Source organism: Mustelus asterias, chromosome 8 (assembly GCF_964213995.1).
Source record: "Mustelus asterias chromosome 8, sMusAst1.hap1.1, whole genome shotgun sequence".
Classification (NCBI taxonomy): Eukaryota; Metazoa; Chordata; class Chondrichthyes; order Carcharhiniformes; family Triakidae; genus Mustelus; species Mustelus asterias.
In genome coordinates, this window is record NC_135808.1 from 129,846,160 (window position 1) to 129,859,140 (window position 12,981).

Genomic DNA, 12,981 nt, shown 5'->3' on the forward strand with positions numbered 1-12,981 from the left:
CACAAGATTATACATCCAAAAACTCAGCTAATGCTCTGGGGACCTGGGTTTCAATCCCGCCATGGCAGATGGTGGAATTTGAATACAATAAAAAAGATCTGGAATTAAGAATCTACTGATACCATTGCCAATTGTCGGAAAAACCCATCTGGTTCACTAATACCTTTTAGGGAAGGAAATCTGCCATCTTTACCTGATCTGGCCTATATGTGACTCCAGAGCCACAGCAATGTGGTTGACTCTCAGCTGTCCTTGGGTCATTCGGGATGTGCAATAAATGCAGGCCAGCCAGCGATGCCCATGTCCCTTGAATGAATAAAAAAGAAGTTGGGGCCCAAAGGACATATTAAGTGGAAACAGCTCACTTTCCTCAGTAAGTCAAGGATTACACAGCATGGATCTACGTGATTTTGGGTTTTCATTACTAGAATGCTGCTTTAGGGTAGGCAGAGATCAAATACGAAAAGCATGTGATATTGCCTCTGGTCAGTTGATGAATATGCAATCTTTAAGGAAGATATATATATTTATAAATATATATAGCAGGAGCCATACCAAGCTGTGATACAACCAGAAAGAATGTTTTCTATGGTGCATCTGTAAAAGTTGGTGAGAGTTGTAACTGGCATGCCAAATTTCCTTAGTCTTCGATCAAACACTCCCTTCGCCACCAGTCCCGCCATAGAGGGGAGTCCATTCTTTCAAGCTTGTGATTCAGTCGATGTTGATCAGCTTTGATCGTGCTGGGCTTGTTCCTGACACAGACTTGTCCTGAAGCTCCACAATGCTCTCAAAGCTTCTGTACATTTATCAATGTCTGATCACGCTCATCTCGATCTTAGGGGCAATCAATTCTATTGGTACGAAAAGAAACAAGCAGCTTTTCATTGATCTGTTGTAAGGAGGCTAGCAAAGAGCTTCCTCCATTACAACACATCATAGTCATCAGCAAGAAGTCTCACAACTCCAGGTTAAAGTCCAACAGATTTATTTGGAATCACGAGCTTTTGGAACGCTGCTCCTTCCTCAGATAAATTCATACCTCTTTAACCTGTGATTATCCTTCCCTCCACGCACACTGTCCATACCTGTAAAGATTTGATTACCTGTAAAGACTCGCATTCCAGCCATTCTGTAATTATCTTGCAATTGTGTCTTTGCCTATATATGCCATATAACCTCCATTCACCTGATGAAGGAGCAGCACTCCGAAAGCTCGTGATTCCAAATAAACCTGTTGGGCTTTAACCTGGTGTTGTGAGACTTCTTCCTGTGCCCACCCCAGTCCAATGCCGACATCTCCACATCGTTCGTCATCAGGGTTCTGGGTTCCAATGCCTTTCCAGCTATTTGATCTAGGCTAATACCCCAATGCAGTATTGAGGGAGTGCTGCACTGTCGGAAATGCTGTATTTCAGATGAACCATTAAGCTTAGGCCCCAACAGCTAGAGATAAAATATCACATGACACTCTTCAGAGGAACAGCAATGCTAATTGTGGCCAAAATGCATCCCTGAACCAACATCACTGATACATATTGGCTGGAATTCTCTCACCTCACCCCGTGCTGGGATTCTCCGGTTCCGCTGTTGGGAGTGGAGTTTGGCTGATGCCAAATTCTCCATTCTCGCCTGCAGCAGCAGCAGGACTTGTGAAACTGGAGTATTCCAGCCATTATCTGGTCAATGGGATCAAAGGGAGAGCGCAGGATTAGGCTATTGAGTTGGGCGATCAGCCATGATCATGACGAATAGTGGAGCAGGCTTGAAGGGCCGAATGGCCTACTCCTGCTTCTAGTTTCTATGTTTCTATGGGCGGAATTTTCCAGCAGTGCCCCAAGACCGGAAAATCCAGGCCAAGGTCAGCAGGCCTTTGCATGGTCCATCCCCCTGCCCACTACAATTTACAGGACTTTATTGGCTGCTTTGTTTCCTGTCCTTACAGCAGTGATACAGCCACAGGTTGTAAAGCACTTTAGAAGTTCCTAAGAGTGTGAACGGTCCTGTATAAATGTAAGTTGGCATGGTGGCATAGTGGTTAGCATTGCTGCCTCACAGTACCAGGGACCAGGGTTCGATTCCTGACTTGGGTCGCTGTCTGTGTGAGTTTGCACCTTCCCCCTGTGTCTGCGTGGGTTTCCTCCGGGTGCTCCGGTTTCCTCCAAAGATGTGCGGGTTAGGTGGACTGGCCATGCTAAATTGACCCATGGTGGCAGGGGGACTAGCTAGTGTTATTGTATGGCGTTATAGGGAGAGGGCCTGGCTGAGATTGTGGTCGGTGCGGACTCGATGGGCTGAATGGCCTCCTTCTGCACTGTCGGATTCTATGATTCTAAGTCATTCTTCTTCGAAGAGATACTTGCCCAATGGAGGGAAGAGGGTGAGCTGATTAATGATTTGCCCTATCGGAGATTCATGCGTGTACACAGATTGAGCTTGGTAAATCAAAGGAGTCACTGACTCATGACAGAATTGTTTCGGGAACCTGAAACTTCCATGTGAGAGAGCGCAGTGGGGCTGCTGAGAAAAAAAGAAATGGACCTTAAAGTTAAATAAGTAAAAAGAAAGCTGTAGAGGCGATGGAATATTTTCTAAAGCTGCAGCTCAGTATTGATAAAGTTGTCTATACGGTGCAGAGAGAAGGAAGGACTGCCAATAAAAGCAATGAGCAGAAGCCTAAACTAATTAGAGAGGAAATTGATTGACTCCTTTTGCCAACCAAACAATCCTGTACAAGTATCCAGGATTCAGGAAGCTGTGCAATGAGTGTGTCGAAACAAGAAACTAGCACTCCAGACAGGCAGATAAATGTTTAATTTTAAGTTTATTTATTAGTGTCAAAAGTATGGCTGACATTAACACCGCAATGAAGTTACTGTGAAAATCCCCTAGTCGCCACACTCGGGCGCCTGTTCGGGTACACCGAGGGAGAATTCAGCATGGCCAGTCCACCTAATCGGACTGTGTGCTAACCACTGCACCATCGTGCCACCCCTTTATGGAAGATTCTGAAATGTGACTGACCAAAATGCAGATGCCTCGTCCGGGAAAGCACAGAACAGATAGAGAGGCTTCACTGGGAATGTGTAGAGGTGAAATTGAGATGTCAGAGAGAGTGCCCAAATCTCCTAAAAACCCATCTACCCAACTCCTCAAGCACCATCTGCCCCACATATGACAGAGTCTGCAGATCACGCATTGGACAACCAGCCGTTATGTTGGCCTTCATAGCGAGAGGATTTGAATATATGCATAGGGATGTTTTGCTGCAGTTGTATAATGCCATAAGACCATCAGACATAAGAGCAGAATTAGGTCACTGGGCCCATCGAGTCTGCTCCGCCATTCAATCATGGCTGACTTTTTTTCTCATCCCCATTCTCCTGCCTTTCCCCATAATCCCTGATCCCTTGATTAATCAAGAACATATCTACCTCTGTCTTAAAGACACTCAATGACCTGGCCTCCACAGCCTTCTGCGGCAAAGAGTTCCACAGATTCACCACTCTCTGGCTGAAGAAATTCCTCCTCATCTCTGTTTTAAAGTATCATCCCTTTAGCCTGAGGTTGTGCCCTCATATAGGTTGTTGGTGAGGCCACAGCTGGAGTATTGTGTGCAGTTTTGGTGTCCTTATCTGAGGACTTGCTATAGAGGGATTGCTGCAAAGGTTTACCAGGCTGATTCCTGGGATGGCAGGTCTGTCATATGAGGAGAGACTAAGTCAGTTAGGATTATATTCACTGGAGTTTAGAAGAGTGAGGGGGGATCTCAAGGAAACTTATAAAATTCTAACAGGATTAGACAGGGTAGATTCAGAAAAAATGTTCCCAGTGGTAGGGGTGTTCAGAACTAGGGGTCATAGTTTGAGGATAAACCTTTTAGGACTGAAGTGAGAAAAACTTCTTCACCCAGAGAGTGGTGAATGTGTGGAATTCACTACCACAGAAAGTAGTTGAGGCCAAAACATTGTCTGATTTCAAGAAGAAATTAGATATAGCTCTTGGGGCTTAAGGGATCAAAGGTGGGTGGGGATCAGGATATTGAATTTGATGATCAGTCATGATCACAATGAATGGCAGAGCAGACTCGAAGGGCTGAATGGTCTACTCTTTGCTTCTAGTTTCTATGTTTCTACCTCAGAACCCCTCGAACCAGAATGGAAGCAATCCAAAGGACTGCCTAGGAAGAAGGTATTATCCTCCAGAGCACTCCATCTCACAAAGACAGTACTAATTCAGGAAGAGATCTTGGCAACTGAGGGATTGGTTGGAGTTGCGAGTGTTTTTTTTTGCATGCTGTTTATGAATGGTTTTGTATATTTATTGTGTGCCTATGTCTATATATGTTCGTTTGCAAATGCATATGCGTGGATTACTTTGCAGCTTTATGTGTGGGGATGGTTGGAGATATGTGTGTGCTAAGTTGGAGCTGAGTGTGCGTAGGAGTGGTTGGCAGTGTTTTTGTAGAGTGGGCAATTTATGACTAAAACTGCAAACCCTCTCCTTAACTGCAATCAAAAAACTGCAAAGGAAGCTGTTATGAATGCAGAATTACACTCTAAAAATAAGGTGCAAGTGCAAAAAGGATGCACACCTTGTACATTGCCATTAAATAAGGGCCTTGTGAATCGCTGGGTAAAACAAAAAGAAAATAACAATTAAGAACAATGTCTTGATGGCACATTGGCACAGTGGTTAGCACTGCTGCCTCACAGCGCCAGGGACCCGGGTTCGATCCCGCCCTTGGGTAACCGTCTGTGTGGAGTTTGCACGTTCTCTCCGTGTCTCCATGGGTTTCCTTCGGGGGCTCCAGTTTCCTCCCACAGTCCGAAAGAAATGCTCGTTAGATGCAGTGGCCATGCTAAATTCTCCCTCGGTGTACCCGAACAGACGCTGGAGTGTGGCGACTAGGGGATTTTCACAGTAACTTCATTGCAGTGTTAATGTAAGTCTACTTGTGACACTAATAAATAAACTTTAACTGCTGCCTCACATTTCCAGGGACCCGGGTTCAATTTCAGCCTTGGGCGACCGACTGTGGATTTTGCATTTTTTCCCCGTGTCTGCGTGGGTTTCCTCCGGGTGTTTCAGTTTCCTCCCACACTCCAAAGATTTGCAGGTTAGGTGGATTGGCCATGGCAAATTGCCCCTTAGTGCCCCAGGATGGGTGGGTTGGCCATGATTAATGTGTGTAGTTTTCGGGATACGACGGGGGAGAAGGTCTGGGTAAGATAACCTCGGTGTGGACCCAATCGGCCAAATGGCCTTCTCTGCACTGTCGGAATTTTATGATTTTGATGGTAAGTGAAATAGAGCCCTTTGAAGTGATCAGTGACAGGATGCTGTACCTTCCAACCTCAGAACCCTTGTCTGCCTTAAAACGTAATGGAACACAACAGAGCTAAAGCCCAAGCAAAGTATGAAACGTACTGTTCTGAATGGATGGTCAAGATGGAAAATTCATGGCTCTCCTGAGGTTAAACAGTGCTCTGGTTTCTGACATCAGCTTTCCGTCCAAGAAACCATCTTGCTCCCAGGGAGTTACTGCAGCATTGATCTTGCAAAGGAGCGCCTTGCATCTCTCTCTCTCTCTCTCTTGTTCTGCAGTTTCGCCTCGCAAGACTTGAGTATTGTTGCCAAGTCAGGATGGGATGTACTGACGGAGGTCTCCTTGCACGTCCCCTGCCTCCCTCCCGTCGAATTGCATTTTATGCCCCGTCACATAGATGCTCTAAGGCAATGGAAGGAGAGCATGATTTGCCTTGTGGTTTTAACTTTTCTCCCAGGGTTTCTTGCAGAACCATTCAGAGGAATTCATTGATTCATTGTTAGAGGCTAAAAATCATTATGGTGACATGTGCCAAATTGTGATCATGGTACACATAAAACAAGTGATCATCTATTCATATCATGGTTATGCTCAATAATTAAAATAAGAATAAAGTATAAAATGATGAAAGGATTGCACGATTCTGGATATTTCAGAGTGAAATAGTTATAATAAGATGCGAAATGCAGATCTCCTTAATTTACAGAATAAAAATGGAAGGTCTACTGCATTTGGTATTTTGTATTAACACCCATAGATCATACGTTGTCAGGTTGAGTTCATTAAATTCTCAATCATTTACGTACTGTTTATGAGTTTCTTAATGTATGCGATTGGACTGTCTCAGTTTATTCTTTGTATGTCTTATTTGTGGAATGATGTCTTTTCTCCACATCAGACAAAAAAGCACTTGCATCTTCAACCAATCCCTCAAGTGCCAAGGATTTCTTTTTGATATTGTGCTATATTTTTCTTAGATGGAGTGCTCTGGAGGATTATAAATTCTTGACTTTTGATTTGATTTGATTTGATTTATGATTGTCATATATATTGGGATACAATGAAAAGTATTGTTTCTTGCGCGCTACACAGACAAAGCATACTATTCATAGAGAAGGAAAGGAGAGCGTGCAGAATGTAGTGTTACCGTCATGGTGTGGAGATGGCAGCGTTGGACTGGGCTGGGCACAGTGAGAAGTCTCACAACACCAGGTTAATCAAGGACCCCACGCACCCTGGACATTCTCTCTTCCACCTTCTTCCATTGGGAAAAAGATACAAAAGTCTGAGGTCACGTACCAACCGACTCAAGAACAGCTTCTTCCCTGCTACCATCAGACTTTTGAACTGAATACTTTTCATTAAGTTGATCTTTCTCTACACCCTAGTAATGACTGTAAAACAATAGCCTGGGAACTACAGGCCAGTGAGCCCCACATCTGTGGTGAGTAAATTGTTGGAAGGTATTTTGAGAGACAGGATCTACAGGCATTTAGAGACGCAAAACTGATTAGAGACAGTCAGCATGGCTTTGTGAGTGGAAAATCATGTCTCACAAAATTGATTGAGTTTTTTGAAGGGGTAACCAAGAAGGTAGATGAGGGCAGTGCAATTGATGTTGTCTACATGGACTTTAGCAAGGCCTTTGACAACGTATCACATGGTAGGTTGTTGCATAAGGTTCAATCTCATGGGATCCAGGGTGAGGTATCTGAATGGATGCAAAATTGGCTTCTTGACAGAAGCCAGAGGGTGGTTGTAGAGAGTTGTTTTTTCAAACTGGAGGCCTGTGACCAGCGGTGTGCCTCAGGGATCAGTGCTGGGTCCACTGTTATTTGTCATTTATATTAATGATTTGGATGAGAATATAGGAGGCATGGTTAGTAAGTTTGCAGATGACACCAAGATTGGTGGCATAGTGGACAGTGAAGACAGTTATCTCCAATTGCAACAGGATCTTGATCATTTGGGCCAGTGGGCTGACGAATGGCAGATGTAGTTTAATTCAGACAAATGCGAGGTGATGCATTTTGGTAGATTGAACCAGGGCAGGACTTACTCAGTTAATGGTAGGGCGTTGGGGAGAGTTACAGAACAAAGAGATCTAGGGGTACATGTTCATAACTCCTTGAAAGTGGAGTCACAGATGGACAGAATGGTGAAGAAGGCATTCGGCATGCTTGGTTTCATCGGTCAGGACATTGAATACAGGAGTTGGAATGTCTTGTTGAAGTTGTACAAGACATTGGTAAAGCCACACTTGGAATACTGTGTGCAATTCTGGTCACCCTATTATAGAAAGGATATTATTCAACTAGAAAGAGTGCAGAAGAGATTTACTAGGATGCTACCAGGACTTGATGGATTGAGTTATAAGGAGAGGCTGGATAGACTGGGACTTTTTCTCTGGAGCATAGGAGGCTGAGGGGTGATCTTATAGAGGTCTATAAAATAATGAGGGGCATAGATCAGCTAGATAGTCAATATCTTTTCCCAAAGGAAGGAGAGTCTAAAACTAAAAAGACATAGGTTTAAGGTGAGAGGGGAGAGATGCAAAAGTGTGCAGAGAGGCAATGTTTTCATACAGAGGGTGCTGAGTTTCTGGAACAAGCTGCCAGAGGTATTAGTAAAGGCGGGTACAATTTTGTCTTTTAAAAAGCATTTAGATAGATACATGGGTATGATGGGTAAAGAGGGATATGGGCCAAATGCGGGCAATTGGGGTTAGCTTAGGGGTTTTTAAAAAAAGGGTGGCATGGACAAGTTGGGCCGAAGGGCCTGTTTCCATGCTGTAAACGTCTATGACTTTATGACTCTAATAAGAAATCTCACAACACCAGGTTAAAGTCCAACAGGTTTATTTGGAATCACGAGCTTTCGGAGCGCTGCTCCTTCGTCAGGTGAGTGGAGAATGAAGGAGCAGCGCTCTGAAAGCTCATGATTACAAATAAACCTGTTGGACTTTAACCCAGTGTTGTGAGATTTCTTACTATTTTACAGTCATTACTAGGGCGTAGAGAAAGATCAACTTAATGAAAAGTATTAAGTTCAAAAGTCTGATGGCAGCAGGGAAGAAGCTGTTCTTGAGTCGGTTGGTACGTGACCTCAGACTTTTGCATCTTTTTCCCGATGGAAAAAGGTGGAAGAGAGAATGCCCAGTATGCGTGGGGTCCTTGATTATGCTGGCTGCCTTTCCAAGGCAGCGGGAAGTGTAGACAGAAACAATGAATAGGAGGCTGGTTTGAGTAATGGGCTGGGCTTCGTTCACGACCTTTTGTAGTTCCTTGCGGTCTTGGGCAGAGCAGGAGCCATACCAAGCCGTGATACAACCAGAAAGAATGCTTTCTATGTTGCATCTGTAAAAGTTGGTGAGAGTCGTAGCTGACATGCCAAATTTCCTTAGCCTCTTGAGAAAGTGGAAGCATTGATTGGCTTTCTTAACTAGAGCATCGGCGTGGAGGAACCAGGACAGGTTGTTGGTGATCTAGACACCTAGAAACATGAAGCTCTCGACCATTTCCACTTCATCCCCATTGATATAGACAGGGGCATTTTTTCCACTCTGCTTCCTGGTGTCAATGACTATCTCCTTCGTTTTACTGACATTGAGGGAGAGATTATTGTCGTTGCACCAATTCACCAGATTCTCTATCTCTTTCCTGTACTCCGTCACATCAGGTGTTGTTGCCTATCCTTACTGATTGTGATCTGTGGGTTCAGAAATCTGGGATCCAGTCGCAGAGGGAAGAGTCGACGGGCGAAGTCAGAGAATTCCAGCCAATGTTTGACACTCTGGAAGACATAGAAGAAGTAATATTCCAATGTGGATAAACTACATATACCTGGCTGTATGAGAGAAGAGCATGATTCTCCTTGGATACATGAGGATTAAACTCCTTTTTCCACAAAGCATTACTTTGTCAGGAAAAATACTAACAGGTTGAAGGATCTGTATCAGGTTAGTTATCTGGCATGACTACAAAGTATCGGTGCTGAAATCAAACATCCTTTTTCTTTTTTCCTATTGCATCGATGATGCTGAGCTCAAATCACAGACCAGGGAGCCATAGAGGAGCAACAATACTCCTAAATTCAAAGAAAGCAGAGACAGGAAACACATACCTTCTTAAACTGAAGGAAACCAGCCACTGAGTGCCTGACTGCCCAAATCCCCAGCCAGGTTAAAATTGACAAACTGTCTGCTTGGACATAAACTCACCGCATGAATTAATATCAACAAAAATTGAAAGATGACATTGTGCAATATGTTTTGCAGCAAATAAGTAATTACTCGGTTGTTCAAAGGACCATTTGAAAAATTCTGTAAACTAGAACCTGTAATAGCTTATCTTGTTTTGCCAAGGGAATCTTGGTGCTTGACGGATCTTTAATTCATGTTTACAACACCAGAGTCCAAATGTCTCTTATTCAATGCCCATTTTTGTCGGATTCCCATCCTGTTGTTTTATTCATTCATTGGACACGGGCATCGCTGGCTGGCCAACAATTATTGCCCATCCCTAGTTGCCTGAGGGCTGTTGAAAGTCAACCACATTGCTGTGTCTCTGGAGCCACATGTAGGCCAGACCAGGTAAGTACGGTAGATTCCCTTCCCTAAAGGACATTAGTGAACCAGATGGGTTTTTCCGACAGTGGTCCCATGGTCATCAGTAGATTCTTAATTCCAGATTTTTTTTATATTGAGTTCAAATTCCACCATCAGCTGTGGTGGGATTTGAATGCGGGTCCTCAGAACAGTCACTGAATTTCTGGATTAATAGTATAGCAATAATACCACTAGGCCACCATCTCCCCCTGTGGCGTGCCTTGGGATATTTCAGCTACACTAAAAGTGAAATGAATGCAAGCTATTGGTACAAGCAGTGGATGTCAGTCTCAGTTAGGGGCCTTTATAATCCCTACAGTACAGAAGGAGGCCATTCGGCCCATCGAGTCTGTACCGACCACAATCCCACCCAGGCCCTATCCCCATGATGCTCATTTACCCTGCTAATGCCCTGACACTAACGGGCAATTTAGCATGGCCAATCAACCTAACCCAGACATCTTTGGGCTGTGGGAGGAAACCGGAACACCCGGAGGAAACCCATGCAGACACAAGGGGAGTGTACAAATTCCACACAGACAGTGACCCAAGGCTGGAATTGAACCTGGATCCCTGGTGCTCTGAGGCAGCAGTGCAAACCACTGTGCCACCGTGCCACAAGGTTTGTGGATTTGATGTTCCACGTCAGAACTTGTGCGCGAAAATTGGGTGTGACTCAAGCAGTAGCAGTCGCGGTACTGGGGGAGTGTTGCACTGTCTGAGGTGCCACCTTCCAGATGAGATGCTAAACTGAGGCCATATCTGCCCTTTCAGATGGATGTGAAAGATCCCATGGTGCAACTTTGATGAGGAAAGAGGGACTTCCTCCTGGTTTTCTGGCCAACATTTATCCCTCAGTCAATGTTGTGAAAAATGATTATCTGGTCAATACCACATTGCTGTTTCATTGGAGCCTGCTGTGTGCAAATTGGCTGTCACATTATAATGGTAACTGCGTCTTCAAAAGTACTTGATTTCCTGCAAGGTGACAAAGAACAAAGAACAGTACAGCGCAGGAACAGGTCCTTCAGCCCTCCAAGCCTGCGCCAATCATGATGTGCTAACTAAACCAAAAAAATTCCTTCTGCCTTACTTGGTCCATATTCCTCTATCTCCTTCCTATTCATGTAGACATCCCGATGTCCCTGAAATGTTGCTCATGTGCCCGCTTCCACCACTTCCTCCGGCAGCGCCTTCCAGGCGCCCACCACTCTCTGTGTGAAAAACCTCCCCAACACATCTCCCTTAAACTTTGCCCCTCTCAACTCGAACCTGTGCCCCCCTTGTAATTGACACTCCCACCCTGGGAAAAAGCCTCTGACTATCCACCCTGCCTATGCCTCTCACAACTTTGTAAACCTCTACCAGCTCTCCCCTCAGCCTCCATCTTTCCAGTGAAAACATTTCTAATTTATCCAACCTCTCCTCATACTCAACGCCTTCGAGACGAGGCAACATCCTGGTAAACCTTCTTTGCGCTCCCTCCATGCTTTGGGACATCCTGGTGGTTGAGAAAGGTTCTATATAAATGCAAGTCTTTTTGTCATTCAGCAGCTGAGCACTGAAACCAGATTCCATCTTCAATCTTTAAGTACTCAGTATAGGATGGTTGGGGGATAGGGTGGTGGGGGCAGGGCCGTTGGGGGTGCGGGGGGCGGGGGGGGGGGGATTGCGGGGGAATGAGAGTTTGCAAATTGCACGCTCAAACTGACATGAAATGAAATGGAAAACAAATCGATAAATGTTAGAAACCTGAGCAAACGCTGTAAATACACATCAGGTCCTGGAGCAACTGAAAGAAATGTGATTGTATCCACTTTGTGTCAGTTTTACCAGAAACTGGCTTTCTAACTCCAGTTAGATATCCTCACATGACCTGAGGGTTGGCAACCTTAACTAAAAGAGAGCAAGTTATACTCCTGTCGCTGTGAAGCCTTGAGTGCCAGTCAGATCCCGATAGAAGTGGGGCTCACAATGGCCTCCGCTCTCCCAGTGGAACCTGGTTACAAAGTGGCATTTTTGAATTCTTTAACTTCAGTCTCTTGTTATCACTGGCTAATCGTAAAGAATCCAAGATTCTCATTACTTTTCCCACCAACCCAACTGCTGTGGATCTACCTAATCTAGTTCATAGAATCCCTACCGTGCAGAAGGAGGCCATTAGGCCCATTAATTCTGCACCGATTCTTAAACAGAGCATCTTACCCTGGACACTCCCCCTGCCCTATCCCAGTAACCCTACATCTTTAGCCCGGCAATCCCCCTAGCCTACACACCTTGGGACACTAAGGGACAATTTAACATGGCCAATCCACCTAACCTGCACACCTTTGGACTGCGGGAGGAAACCGGAGCACCCGGGGGAAACCCACGTAGACACGGAGAGAAAGTGCAGTCTCTAAACAGACAGTTACTCGAGGTCAGTATTGAACCTGGGTCCCTGGTGTTGTGAGGCAGCTGTGCTAACCACCGTGACACATCTGTGCACCTATCCATCTATACGATTCTGTCTCTTTCCTCACAATACAACCATTAGTTTATTTATTATTTATTTATTCGTGTCACAAGTAGGCTTACATTGACACTGCAATTAAGTTACTGTGAAAATCCCCTCGTCGCCACACTCCGGCGCCTGTTCGGGTACACGGAGGGAGAATTTAGCATGGCCAATGCACCTAACCAGCACGTCTTTCGGACTATGGGAGGAAACCGGAGCACCCGGAGGAAACGCGTGCAGACACGAGGAGAACATGCAGACTCCGCACAGACAGTGACCCAAGCCGGGAATTGAACCCGGGTCCCAGGTGCTGCGAGGCAGCAGTGCTAACCACTGTGCCGCCATGCCACCCTTGCGGAGCAATCCTGTGGAGCAATTCAAAATTACTTCTGATAGAACGTAGAAACCTAGAGATTAGGAGCAGGAAAAGACCATTCAGCCCCTCAAACCTGCTCTGCCATTCAATTCAAACACGGTTGGCGTTAGGATGTCCTGAAGTTGTGAAAGGCACTGTATGAATATTCTCTCTCTCTCACACTTGTTTGTCTC